Below are 12,617 nucleotides of genomic sequence, written 5' to 3' on the forward strand. Positions count from 1 at the left end.
GTTGTCGCAGCCACGTGTACGGAATGCGCTGAAATCAGCAATAGTTGTGTTGTACGCAGGCCTTGAGCAGTCTAAAAGCACCATGTACTTCGTTAATTACTAAAGCATTCGACTGCGTTGACCATGAAATACTGCTTGACAAACTACAATCTCATGGCATCAGAGGCGTGCCGCTCTTATGGCTTAAATCATTTTTAAGTCAGAGAGCTCAAGTGGTTCAGATCTCAAACCAATTTTCCAAACCAATGCAACTGAGCTATGGAGTTCCCCAGGGATCTATACTCAGCCCAATCCTGTTCTTGTTGTATGTCAACGACGTACATTCATCGCTGCTGCATGGCAAAATCGTGCAGTATGCTGATGACACGACTCTCTGTTTCAGAGGAACTACAAACCTTTGTCGATATCAACAACTGTGTTCAATATTTCAACAGCCTCAACCTTCAAACAAATTCTTCTAAATCCAACGTGCTAAATTTCGCGCTGCGCCCAGTGGACTCCCAATGTGGGTCAGCTGTCATGTTGGCAGATTCCATATTGGAAGAAGTCTACTCCACAAAATTCCTTGGAATACTCCTCGATCGAGGGTTGACATGGAACAACCACATTGACCATGTGTGTACCAAACTGTCCTCAGGAATATATGTTTTGAGGTCCTTGGCCCGGTATTGCCCCAGTCAGGTATTGATTGCGGCATATTATGGGCTAATTCACTCCCACCTTTCCTATGGGGTGGTGTTGTGGTGGGCCTGTGCAGGCAACAATTTCCTGAGGGTGTTCAAATTACAAAAAAAAGCAATTCGTATTATCGCAAAGTTGAATTTCAGAGAGTTGTGCAGGACAGCATTCAAAAATTTGAAACTGTTGACTTTGCCCAGTCTCTACATTTTAGAAACATCTTTGTTCTGTTTGTTTAAATGTGCCCTTACCAGGGGACGTGACATACACGGGTATGAGAGTAGAGGCAGAGATAACTACCGAACTGGAAGACACAGAACGGTAGTTTATGAGCACTTGCCTTCGCAGGCAGGTGTTCAATTCATCAACAGATTGCCAAATTCTATGAAAAACGCCCAAACGGCCAAGGCGTCAAAAGCTCGTCTTAAGCGTTTTCTGGTGTCAAAGGCATTCTACAGCGTTGACGAGTTTCTGGCGTTTAACTGGGAGACCGCCCAATTCGATAACTGACTCCAGCGCTGTAAGTGGGTTGAAATTGGCGAAGGATGAAAGAGACTGGAATGTATGAAAATTATGTAAGTTTGAATGTGGTAGTTGTGTGGTATGAGAGTTTAAAATTTAGAAATAATTATGACGTTTGCCATACAATGTGAAGAAATTGTTGCGAGCAATTAAAGATTTGATTTGATTTACTAAATAAATCGCCTAGGCGGCAGCACCTCTCAGAGTACCATCCTAAGACGAAACGCCCTCTGATTGGTCCGGAGCCTTGGCAGCGGGAGGATCGGGCGATGTTGAGGTGATGCTCGGGGAGTCGGCTAACTTGTGCGGAACGCGACAGACGTTAACTTAGGCCATCTCCCCCCCTCTCTCTCTCTCTTTATCCATATTTTAATATTTCGGAAGCCAAATTCTAAATTCTTAGTTATGTATTAATCAAACCTAATTATTTTAATAATCTAATCCAAAGAGTGTGCTAATTTTAATAAATCATATATTAGTTCGACTCCGTTGTTTTATTTTGAAAAGTTTATACAACCTTCCTCACCACGAACCCAAGAGAAGATCTTTCGCCTCCCACTGGGCAAACGAAGTCAACCTACCACATGTGGACCTTATAGACTTTTCTATACAATTACAACAAAACATAATAACTCTGTTTACTACGGAGAAATGGGGTAAATGCCAGTGTACTATGTTTTCAATGTTAGTAGTAAGTAAAGGAATATTACTGTAAAAGATTGGCTCCGATCGTTTGACAAGAGATTTAAATTCAGTTATTATTAATTTTAACTGTTATGGAAGAAAAACAGCAGTTACGTGAAAATAAGGCCCTCACCCTGTTTATTGCACCCGGAAATGACATTTGCATCGGAAGTGAAGTTAAAACAGACGTTAAGTGATCCTTGTTTTATCGCTGACAACATACAATAAAACTTTCGTTGTAATATGTCTTAGACTTATATCTGGTAATATAAAAAAGCTCTGTGCCTTTAGTTTTAAACTTAACTATAAAATATTTTTTATGCTCGTTTTAATAGATGATTTGCTGGAGACCGAAATGTTTATCCATTTTTTGAAAGACGCTTTGCTCATAGCTTTTAAATAATTGCCTTTTTTAGAACGTATACAAAACCTTATATCTTGGAAAATTAAGTGAAGAACTTTTTTTAGCACCTTTAAATACGTACACCCGACGGATTTTCAAATTTTCGATGATAGGCGGAATAAAAGATGACTGAATTTTTAAATACGCAGCAGTATAAAATAAATATATGGTCCACTCTCATCATACATGAATAGTGGAATTCATTCCAAGCGAAGCGTAATACAATAAAATTACTTTGGAACTGAACTGAGCCATATTTTTGTTAATTGAGTTCATGATACTAATATACTCGTAATGAAAAAATAAAACATTGATCGCCACATATGCCCATAAATAGAATTCAAACGTTCCAGTAAAGCCGGTTGATGTTGACTTCTACATCACGGTAATTTATATCGTCGTTAGGTGTCCAATTTTCTTGCTGTGGCTGCGTTTGTAGGCAGTGACTAGATGCCTTACTGTTTTTAATATCAATCAGTTGAACAATAACCATCGCAATAAACAATCAATATTGGTGAATTCTATAGGGATGGTATGCCTTTATCTACAGTGTACGTAAATAATTTCTGAATACCATTACAGTTTGACTTACATATGCCAAACACATGACTAGGAGCATTACAAAATATTAAGCTATATCAATGGTTGTTTGTTATTAACTATGATGTAATAAAGAATTGCTCTTGCACACTTAATTAATAATATTGTTTGTTCAGAACTTTTAATATGCAGAGGTTAGTGATAATATTATGTTTTGTTATGATATTATTGGAGTTCCTATATTAAACATAGTGTGTATGGCCTCAAACGGACATGACTTCATTAACGCTTTACAAATGAGAGCTGAAATATTAATATTAATTACAAATCTAATATTGCTAGCTCATTATAATTTTACTATATCAAGTTTTACTAACATAGTTATTTCTCGATTATTTATTAAATTTACATTTATATATAACGATAACAAAGGATAATGATTAGTGATTAATAATAAGAATAAATATACGTATTGTTTAGAAATATATAATGAAATAAAATAAAATTACATAGAATAGTAATTATATGTTTGTAGTTGGCGATTCACAGGATTTGTGATAGATGTGGGTCCAATCTTACCTCCATGATACAATTATTATACTAAAAGAAATGATGTTTTTGTTCGTAATATGTGTTGTGTGTTAGCTGAATTTTGACGTTCTAAGCAGTGTATCATCTTAATGAAAAGATTTATGAAGTTTGTAACCTTCAATAAGGGTACTGGCAAACTTTATCTTTGGTTATAGCATCTTTATCTTTATCTTTAACTTTATCTTTGGTCCTCATGCCTAACTGAGACAATAGGAAGCATTCCATAGCTTGCTCCCACATTTGTGTTATTACTTTGAGCGTGGAGTTGGTAGCCTCTCACAGTCTCACAGGGTGTGATATTAAGGTCTACGATGGATTGTCATAGATTCTTAAACATCCATTTCATATTCGCAAATCTTGACCAATTGGTGAAACGTCACCAACTGGATATGACATTATTCAATAATAAAAAAGATAGCTTATTGTAATATTGATTATTTGCATGTTAAATACGCAAAATAGTGTGTACTTTCATATTTTTTATCGTTGCAAACGGAATAATAGATTCGTTATAAGCTGTGGGCTAATTTTGGTTCGTACATATAACGTACCATTCATTCGTCATACATATCTACTGTGTCGAATACTTGTAGACTATTATATACTTCTTATAATTTGTTTAATTTATGAAGTTTATATACCTAGTGAAGTTAAACTTACTTACTTGAACATTATTCTCTCTCTCTCTCTCTCTCTCTCTCTCTCTATATATATATATATATATATATATATATATATATATATATATATATATATATATATATATATATATATATATATATATATATATATATATGATGAAGAGTTATTAAGTTATTCATAGTTATTATTATGAAGTTATAGTTATAAAAAACCAGAATATTTATTTGAATGTTATAATGTAATGCACAATGTCCATTTAAGAGCAACCAGATTTGGCGATGAGATGTTTCAGTTTCCAATTCACAGGACTGTCACGTACACAAAATCGTTTTTAGTGACATCAATAAGATTGTTGAATAGTCTGGATAGTAGTATAAAGAGAATTGAAAAAGAACACATATTTGCTGGTAAAGTAAAAGATTTATTGTTACTAAGATATGAGAACTAACAAAAAGGAAAATAATTTAAAAAAATGTAATTCCTGAGTTATATAAGATATGTATGTTTAGAAATAGTGATCGATTGTTATCAGTGATATAACTGTCAGCTCAATGTAATTGCAGCAACATCATAACTTTTGTAAGATAATATTGATATAGTGAATAGATAATCGTGTAATAGTTAACGCCAAATAATTTGTCCTCTATGATGTGTCTGTGTTGTAAGTGTATAATTAGTGATAAAATAAGGACAACTGTATTGATTTTAGGATTTTTAGAGTTGTACAAAAAAGCGATCTAACTTGTAATATGAAATGTATTTAGGGTGTAGTAATATGTGCTATATAATATATAATATATTTGTATTTAGCAACAATAGTAAGACAAAACCCGCAACTGTAATGTTTTGTAATATTCTGTATATTTTTCTGCCTGTTCTGGTGTAAGAGTGGACCGTTGGTCTAAACCAGGGCAGGTTAAATAAATAATTTATCAATTTCTCTCTCTCTCTCTCTCTCTCTCTCTCTCTCTCTCTCTCTCTCTATATATATATATATATATATATATATATATATATATATATATATATATATATATATATTACCAAATATTCCTGATTGATTACTTGATGTTGACGCAACCCATCCATAAACTATCATTAATACATAACAGTTCATAATGTTAATAAAACTGAAGTATTCATGACTTATATCATGCCTATTTCCGTTACCACTGTAATGTATTTAATTCCGTCTAATTTCGTTAATAAAACCAATACACTGTTGGTAAGGATAAATGTGAGCCCAATCTGACCTTTATGGTACAATTATACTATAAGAAGTATTTTAGTTAAACTTACTTAATTTAAAATTATTCTATATATACTACCAAATATTTCTGATTAATTACTTGATGTTGACGCAACTCATCCATAAACTATCAATAATATATAACAGTTCATAATGTTAATGCAACTGATATTGTTCATGACTTATATTAGGCCCGGAAATGTATTCTATTTCCGTCTACTTTTGTTAATAAGACCGATACATAAGTAGTAATGTGTTTATGTGGTAAACTTAACATACTTTCTCAAATTGATCATACTTTATATATTTGTATTTAACATGGTACATACCGAATTTGATTGGTTGAGAGTTAGAGAAGCCTGGAGTTGGAAATATTTCTAGACCTATATACTTGTAAGTTTGAACGAATCTTCATTTATATGTAAGCGACATCGGATATAATGATGTTGTGTGTCACTTCATGGAATATTGCTGAGCTTTCCTGAACACTTTTACGTTCCTATTATGGGTAACCATAAAAGAAAAATCCGGAGTAAATATATTTGTACACATACTGGGTGCAATGATATGACATTTTAATATGTAAAATAGTAACAACTGCTATTATAGACTTGAAATGTTGCATGCAACCTGAGCAAAGCCTGTTAACGCGTGTTAAGAGAAAGTGGGATTGCACCACACCTCGAGTCACATGTGCGTAACAGGTGTCGCTGAAGTTGCATGCAAAGTTTCAAGTCTATTTCCCATTTTATTATCGAGATATCATGCAGACAGACAGACAAACGTACACTCATACAAGATTAAATTTTTACATCCTCCCCGGCGGACAAAATAAAAATTGTGTTAGTCTATTGAACAAGCTTCAATGACGCTCAGTATAATCACATGGTTGGTAATATACCAACATTGAAACCTTCTTGCCCATCTATAAAATAAGTTGCATGCCAAATTTCAAGTTTCCAGATTAAATATTTCTCCAGATCTTTTTTCACATAGTATATTTATGTTTATGTTCAATAAATAGGTGTCATACAAATTGTATAGAAATAGATTATAAGTTCTGAGGAGCTAAGATATGAGGTGAGTACTAAAATGCAAGACTACACTGCAATTAATTATTGTTATTGTGTTAAAATCTCATGTCTACAAAGTCAGTTCTTTTTCCAACTATCCAAGAATAAAAAGGTCTTTTAACTTGCACAATTTGTATATCTAAAAACTTCACAGGAACGGAGAATAACTAACAACTATCATAAAATTACATTGATTAATTTGAATTGAGTTTTTACTGAAGCAGCATATAAAATTAAAGGGTAACGTACGCTAAATAATAATTCTTTACGACCAGGGTAGCCTGCGTTAGTTAATTGCTCGATCAAAGGAACGTTTATATCCGCGAGGGTTAGAGCCGGCCATAAAAAAGTTGTAACCGTTACAACCACCAAACCCAATACTGTTAATATTTTGTAACATTCTCTGTTCAGTTTCCGGCGAGTTTCATCAAATGCTTACAAAGTGGTTTTATTTAGCGCAGTTTAATTACCCCAAAGATTACGTTTTAATTACACTGTGAAACCCGTAGGCATCTCTGTCTCTTTTTATGTGATTATTTGTAAAACCTTTTAGTTATAAAAAGTTTGTTTTTCTTCATACATGCAAGAATAATACAATATATCTCTTCTCATTGTACATATTACATATAATAAGGTCAGCATTGAGCTTTTGTAAACTCCCCCAATTCCACTAAGATATTAATCACAGCTTCCGATTTTTTTGACTCAGGTAAATTAAATATTCACCAATGACTTGTACATTTGTACAATTGGTATTAAAATTGATGATAAGATACGAAATCATTAAGAGGACCAGGAGTGTTGTATCTTTCCATGTTAATTTTGCATATTTTGAGCACAGCTTTCTCAGACACCATTAAAGATAATTGAACCAAATTTTTACCAGGTATTCTAGACATGTTAGAGTACACTTTAACATATGGATTTAAAAGAATAATATTTATTAATATTTTTATTACATCTTTTAATATTACAATAGATTTTTTTAATTAAAAAATAAAGAATTTCTTTATTATGAACTATTAGAGATATCTATATTTCCCTGCTAAAGTGTGAATTAGTATGTTGGTAAATTGTGGTAAATATTTTGTAGAAATAAATGCAGTAGTTCCTGAGGAATCTGCGTTCAAAGTTTAAAATACATATTTTTCGGGAAACGGCAAAAAACTGATGAATACATAAAATTGTAAGCAAAAAATTTAGCAAAAAACTGGCCAGCTCCATAGCTTGGTCATCAGGGTATTCTTCCTTATCTTCCAGCTTTCTCTTCACTTGTATTTTCTTTTGCCTCGCTTGCTTTTTGAAATCTGAAGAGTTACGCTCCGAGGCTTTAATGCGGTGTTGGTCCATTTGTTTCATGCTAAGCATAGTAAATTTTCCAATGTTCATCTCTAGTTTTTGGAACAACTTGCATTTAGTTAAATTACCACCATTGATCACTGACACAGCATCATACACTCCAAATTGTAGTATATTCAGTCCGATAAAGCCGGTTTTGGGTAGCGTAGACCAAATAACCGCGTTCACACTTTCGTTCGGATTTTGTGTCTTGCCATGTAAAAATTTCCGCAGCAGTTCTTTGTCAGATAGACATTTAAAAACTGGTTTTATAAATTCCATTACAGCCACAGGAATACTATTTTTCTGGCTGTAAGTCTCACCTTTAGCATTTGCCTTTTGGTATCCCCACCAACTTGTCTCGCCTTTCGACACAAACCGTGGTGTGGGTCATTGTCACTTGAATTCTTGTGGAAGTACAAAGGCCAAATATCTTTCACCATGTTGTCGAGACTGTCTGTGTTCCTTCTTATTGCTAAACCATAGTAGGTCTGGAGTTGATCAATGACTGCTTGAGATAGCCTATTCTTGCCATCTAAACCTTTACCGTCAGATAAAATAATACGTTTGATTTCTCATTTTAGTGTTCTCAATATTGTGCCCATTCTTTTCTGGACTTGTGCCAGACATTCCAGTTTAGATATTTTATGATCAGGACCATATAGTTCCAATTCTTGGACAGCGATGAAACCTTTGGAATCGCCATCCCCCAAGTACTGAGTATATCTAACGTTATACGCAGTCATCGACCTACGAAAAAATGTCTCCTGCGCCTTGTACCTCAATTTCACCACTAGAGCCTTTGTAATTAGCTGTACAGGAAAGACTATGAGATTCTTTGTTAGGACACGTGCAATGTTTTGATAGTATAGACACGTCAATAGCTTTTCCGGTGTCGAAGCTGGTTGGCATTATGACGCCATTGAGGGACGTATGCCCTCGCTTCTGCCATGTACCATCGATAGCCACCGCTATGTTCTGTTCTCCACTAAATCAACTGCCTCCTCTACAGCATCATTCATGCATTCAATACATACATCTTCAGCTGCTGAACCTAAAACATCTGTGTAGGATTTCAAAATGAGTTGGTGCTGGAGGTAAATTCATTATACCGCAAATTGTTTGGGCCGCTTTTTTGCCTTTTCCTATGAAGCGAAGACTGTATACAAGCCGAACATTATTTTAAAATAACTTTGGCTTTCCCTTCAACTTATTAGATGTCACAAAATCAAACCTAAAAGAACAGTTCTTACTAAATAGTTCAATATTTGAGGCCAAACCAATACTACTTACTAACCTAACCTGGATTCAGGAATCCACTATTCGAACAAACAACTGGTTGAAGTAAATCAAAATCCAACAAAGATAGGTCAACAACTATATTTAGATTTTATTCTAAACTAAATTTACTATATACATCTTCCAAGTCGCCAATTTTCTTTTCAGAAGAACTTAGTTTTGGTACAGATTCTACAGGTTTGAAATGACTCTCAGGAAAGTTAGGCCTAGGGAAACCTATAGTGTTTGTAGTTAGGTCTACATCACTAGAAACAGAGTTTACTTTAGGAACACCTACATTGCGTCTCTTCTTAAACACAGTCCTAGGTTTTCTTGGTCTTACCATGATGATAGAAAACAAAATATTACTTACTCTCTATAAACAGAACTGATTACTCACTCACAATAAATAGAACTGTAACACCAAAATAAATAAATTAGGTTACAATATTATTATTTCTAAACAAACATACAAAGTCAGAACTGAAACTAACATGGTACCGTTAATTGCTTAATTAACTTTCATATAATGTAAATTTCGCAACTTTAGTCGGCCAGTATAATTTAATATTATTTTTATCCAATGTTCCGGAACAAAATTATTGGGCGGAGTAACTACCTAATTGGCACGCGTATGAATATCTTCTTCTAACCCTTTGTAGCAGCCCAACTATGTGACCGAGCAGACCTCGCGCGCTTTGTCCGTAAGTAAAATTTATCTTTTCGTATTATTAAATTAGCTCTTTGATGCCAAAAATATAAAAATGAATGTAACGTAAAGTAAAGTTGTAAATAGTAAAGTAACGTACACTTGAAGGTCTTTTATTTGCTTGATTGAAATAGATAAAAGTGGTGGCGTCGTCCTAGCACGTTGTTATAAATAGTAATTTGTATTATTAAATGGATAATACCGTCGCGAATTTGTTTTAGGCGAGTTTACGTGTCTCACGGCTCACAGGGCACATATTATTTGAGTAGATGGCTACCAGTTTATTAACTTCTACTCATCGTCTAGTAACCACCGACTAGACATAACCCTTCTTAGACTACAGCGCCACTGTCTCGTGCCAAGACGCCGACACCCGGGTTGTGAGTCTACACATTGCGAAGGGAAGTAAAATCTTAGTGTCTTATAAAGTAGAACACCGTAGGCATAATTTCAGAGAACATTGGATATCTTAGGCCCACCTAGAAGATATACGTTTTTAGTTCTTGTATTCTATTTGGCAGCAAACGTGGCAATACATTCATTTATTTTACCATCCAAAAGTGGTGCTTGTAAGTTTCACAAATTAAAATGTACTTACAAGTAAACTTTGCAATTCGAGTAATAAATACTTCAACCTCAGAAGTCACCACCCCCATGTGTTATTGTTATACGGTACAACAAGACAACAGCTGTGCTGTCCAATAAACAAACATCTGGTTAGACAACTACGAAAACTAAAACCAAAGCAACTTAGGAATAAACCGCATACTATATCGAACCACACATAGCAAATTTTGCGTAATTATGTACACTTTAAAACGTTTTTATATAATGTTTTATACATCAAGCTACTCGTATAGGTTGAACAACTATAAAAAAAATTAAAACAAATAAATATTGTTTTTTCCATTTTTGCTCTCGTGCTCCCCTTAAGAAACAAACTTAAACAAACTTTATTTTTTATAAGAGGAATTGTTATAAATGTCCTAGTTTGTGTTGTAGGACAGTAATTGCTTGAAATGGTGAATACTATCTCGGGGAAATTCATCTGTATACATCACCCTGTATCTGTATCTGTATCTGTATACAACGCGCTGTATACATCTATAATTTAAATCAACAAGTACTTATCTATTTTTAATGCAATTCGTTTAGCTGCTAAACAGTATATTTGTGCTATAGCTGAACGTAAGTCTTATTGGCCCAAATATTAACAATGCAGAACATGGTCCGGCCGTTAATCCGGGTTACAGCACGACAAAGGCTTGGCTACAAGTTTAGAAGTGCTTTAACAGCTTAGGTGCAAATGTAACTTGGAGTCTTGTGTTTTACTTACTAAGCGGTGTTACTAACTTGACGTCTTCTGTAAGGGCGTCCACGACAATTAGGGACCCATTTTAAATGGAGTATTACGATTTAGTAAATATATACTTAGAATCGTAATTGTAATAAAATTGTTGCACATTGTTCATAAATTTTCAGTTCAATGGCCCTTGACGGATTACTAGAAACACATTCACAGAAAATCTTGCTTTAATAATGGTTAATGGTTTAAAACGTTTTTAGAACTGTATAAAACTACAAATAATAATTACTTTAGCAAGGTAAACGTATTTATTCTCCTTTGTTTTGTAGTTATTTAAAATTAACTAGCTTCAAATTCACACATAGTTTGTACTACATAAATATACCAAAGGTTATGTTAAATATATGTGCTGGATCGACAAAAATGTTCCTTACTTTTGTCCAGCCAACCAAGTTTTCTTAACAGTAGTTTCTTCATTGTTTGGCACAAACCATCAGTATTAATAATAATTTATCTAACTCTTCATAACTATATATTACTATATATATATATATATATATATATATATATATATATATATTTCAATAATCGTAAAATAAATAATTTGAAACAACATTCAATCGTAATGCTAAAGGTCACTTCAACAGAAAATAACAAATATTATTAATATACATTATATTATAAGAATGGACACCTTATTTAACTGCAAATATGTTAAATAATCAAACCCCGCAGAAACATAACAAATAAATTACACTGTAAAAAAAATTGATTCTACTTTGTTGTTACAGAAGCTATACAAGGAATGGACGCTAAATAAACAAGTCCTTTACTAGCAGGGTAGCCTGCGTTAGTTAAATGACTCCATCATTTATAGCCGCGAGGGTTAAAGGCGGCCATACAAAACCTGTAACCGTTACAACCATCAAACCCAATTGCATTTATCTTTTGTGACACTCTTTGGCAAATTTCCTTCAATTTCATGAACACAAACAGACCGTTTAATTAATGAGGTTAAATTACCTCAATGGTTACGTTTGAATTTCACTGATAAACTTATATGAACGCCTAGGTGTTACTTTTATTTCTTCTATTATTTATAAACCCTTAGAATTGAAAAAGTCTCGGTCATAATGTAAAATTATCATATTTTCTAGATTTTGAGATAGTTATTATAAATTCTGTATATAATGCTGTTTTATAAACGACTAGAATTCAATTAGAAATTCCGAATCTGTAATTATATGTTTACCTAAATGTGGTATAGGTGAACAGTTATTGTAAATTAATTTAATACGTACACAGCGACAAACGTTCTACTGCTAACTGGAAGGGGGATTCAAGGCCACTCAGTACTGAGCCACGGTCCAGCAGGTAAAGTTTTCGTCATGAATGTTAATAATATTCTATCATTTGAGTTATCGATATTTTTACATTTAAAGATAGGAGCTGGATTTTATAACTGCTTGAGATAAGTTTTATTCATTACGTGCATACACGAATTTAAACATTCTTCCTGTCTGAAAGCTAACGAGGTTAACAACTTAATCTCTGTTTTACTGTTTTATTTACCTTTGATACAATTACATTCAAAGAATTATAAA

Source organism: Homalodisca vitripennis, chromosome 8, assembly GCF_021130785.1.
Source record: "Homalodisca vitripennis isolate AUS2020 chromosome 8, UT_GWSS_2.1, whole genome shotgun sequence".
Taxonomy (NCBI): Eukaryota; Metazoa; Arthropoda; class Insecta; order Hemiptera; family Cicadellidae; genus Homalodisca; species Homalodisca vitripennis.